Here is a 2,864-nt window from a genome sequence, read left to right on the forward strand (position 1 = left end):
TTTTTTCTGTGTTAGGTTTCTATTATTAAAGTTAAGGTATTGATATATGTAATACATATATACATGCATGTATATATATATATATATATATATATATAATATACGTAGAGAGACCGGTTTAGATAATAAATCATGATAACGTAAGAAAGAAAGGTTCAAGGAAGAATTATATATAAATCATAGAAGAAATCCCGGGAAAAAAAATATTATTTGAAGATGTATATGTGAACGGACGTTAAAAATTATTCATATTGGTTAATACAAGCATCTTCAACTGGAATTTTTCAGTGATTTTATGATTTATATATTGATATTTTTAAACTTACTTTTTTAAAACATATCAAAGAAGAAAAAGAAAAGGATAATACGTAAGTATGCATTGAAGAGATGTATGACAGTTATTTATTCATTTTGTAGTTGTTTTTGATTGATTGTGATAAAGCGGGCCTCTTTGTTCGTTCGTCAAGATTATATATAGCTATTTGGAACTCTAAATACGTAATCGTTTAGATGTTTCAATAGTAATAGCAAGTTAACAAATTCTATTTCCTAATTCATCTACTGGTCTTATCTTACAAGCACCAGACTATTGCGGTAGAATCTATTAGTAGCATTCAAGGTTAAACATGAGATTCTTATCTCATTCCATTCCAGTGGCTCAACCACCTCAATACAAGACAAGCACATGAAAGGATATTCAATCACCTGCTTTGTGAGAGTACGCGATCATGACAAGACTCGAGGAAGAAGCCCCTTTCGATCTTGTACCCACAGAGTTGTACACTGAACACCAACCCTTCCTTATTTTCTCATTTTCGAATGATTGTCCCATTCCATTTTTGGTATAACTTCAAGCATGTACCCGAAAAAAGTGCTCTCTGAACCGAACACGAAAGCAGTTTCTTGACCAACTCTAGGTCCAATAGAAGCAAGCCCTACAGCCAATCCAGGCGAAAGAATTATACTTTTCTCAGCTGACTATTCTTTGACCCCTTCAAAAAGATAAAAAAAAGAATGTTAATGGTTATCCCCAAGGTTCAACGAATGAATGAAGCTACACTATATATAAGTTTTGTACTCTATTAATTTCTCAGTCCTTGTTGTGCAACCTTTCCTCGGGTTCGTAGAGTCAGATTTCTCAAGAGTGGGCTCAGCAGTCGGCCTATCTTTCCGGGCTCACGCATAAAGGCATGTTTAGTTCCACAAATCGTAAATAGGTTCTCAAATTTTATAATGGAAAATGCAGTCTATTTTAGATCAACTGATCAACTTGTGCGCTCGTTGGCTGAAATATTTAATTTCTCTAGTCCGTGAAGTTGTGAATAAAGTAAATTCTAAGAGCTTGTATAAGCTTGTTTACAAACTAGAGCAGTAACTGAAGAGTTGTTTGTTCAAAGTTGGTTGCATACTAGAAAAATAACCAAAAAGTTTGTTTTGCTTATCAAGAATTAAATTTAGATTGTTAGATTTTGTTAACAATTATACATGTTTTGGAAGTAAGTAGTGATTTTTGTAATTAATCATTGATAATCGTTGGGTTTGAGTCAATCGGAGACTATAAAAACCAATTGCTGAAGAAAGATTATGTTACTAATTTCATTTTATCACTTATAAAGGGTGGATCTTCATTCTCTTCTTTGCCCATGTTGTGGCAACGACTTTGAGTCGATTGACCATTGCTTCATGAATTGTTCGACGATTTTTCAGTTGTGGAAGGGATTTTTAATTGGTGGGGTGGCGTCTCTTGGCATTGGTATTGATTGTAACGTTCATTGAGTTTGCGGATTCAAAGGCTATAGCGATGTCAAGGGGGCTCTTTTGGAAGGTGGTAATTGTTGGGGTAAATGAACAATAAGGTGGTTTTCTGAAATCAGAATTGCTTGGATTCTTGCTTGGATCATGTATATCACTTTCTGAATAAGATATTTCGACCTTATACCCTTGGGTTGCATGAAATTCTGAATATGGGATAATCCAAGAATGAACAATCTAATTTCTTAGGCACATAAATTAGATTACGTTACTGTTGGTTTTTGAATATATCAATCCTTAGATTCGAGTATCTCCAGAAATCAGATAAGACCAAAGACAGTTATAGAAAGTTATGAGAAGGTTAACAACAATTAAGAACCCAAATGGGTCAAGAACCAAAAGGAGTCTGTTCCAACAAGCTGCCTTCATACAAAAATATAGAGAACACACATCAAAAAGATGTTGTTCCATAGAAACTAAATTTTGGTAAAGGGGCGCTACCCTTTAGACTCCGCAAGGGGGCATGACCCCCTTGACCCCCGCCTTTTGGTCGTACCAGGATCAATCTAGTCTTATACAAGTTTGCACTACGCACCTTCTAACTTGCATAAAAAACTAAGTAAAGATCTCCTTAGATCTCGTATATTTATCCCTTACACCGAATGAAACTGGTGACACTAAAATCACCAACAATATTTTGGACAACTCTTTACTTGATTTGGTGCAATCGTAGCAATCAGAACTCTCAAGGGGAAATCTAGATTTCATATTGATTGGCTTTATGCGCAAAACTTCTCTCCTTCCATTGGGTCTCAAAACATGCTAAAAATTTCTACATCTTGTGGGTTGATTGGTGTGGGGGCAAGGTCTTGTCGGTTAGCTCCTTGTTGTGGTTGTGGTTTTCTCATTGTTTTGTTGTTGTGGTTTTCTTTGTTTAATGGATCATGGTGATTTTTCTGTATCTTGTAGAATCTGTACCTAACTTTCTTTGTACTTCTTTGCTTTTGTCTAATATATTGTTTTGTCTTTCAAAAAAGAAATAATCATTTTTGGAATTATGTTTTTAAGTTTAACACTTCTTGATGCTTAAACACCCCCCCCCCCCTTTAAAA

Source organism: Cynara cardunculus (genome assembly GCF_001531365.2).
Source record: "Cynara cardunculus var. scolymus isolate 2C chromosome LG 6, CcrdV1, whole genome shotgun sequence".
Lineage (NCBI taxonomy): Eukaryota > Viridiplantae > Streptophyta > Magnoliopsida > Asterales > Asteraceae > Cynara > Cynara cardunculus.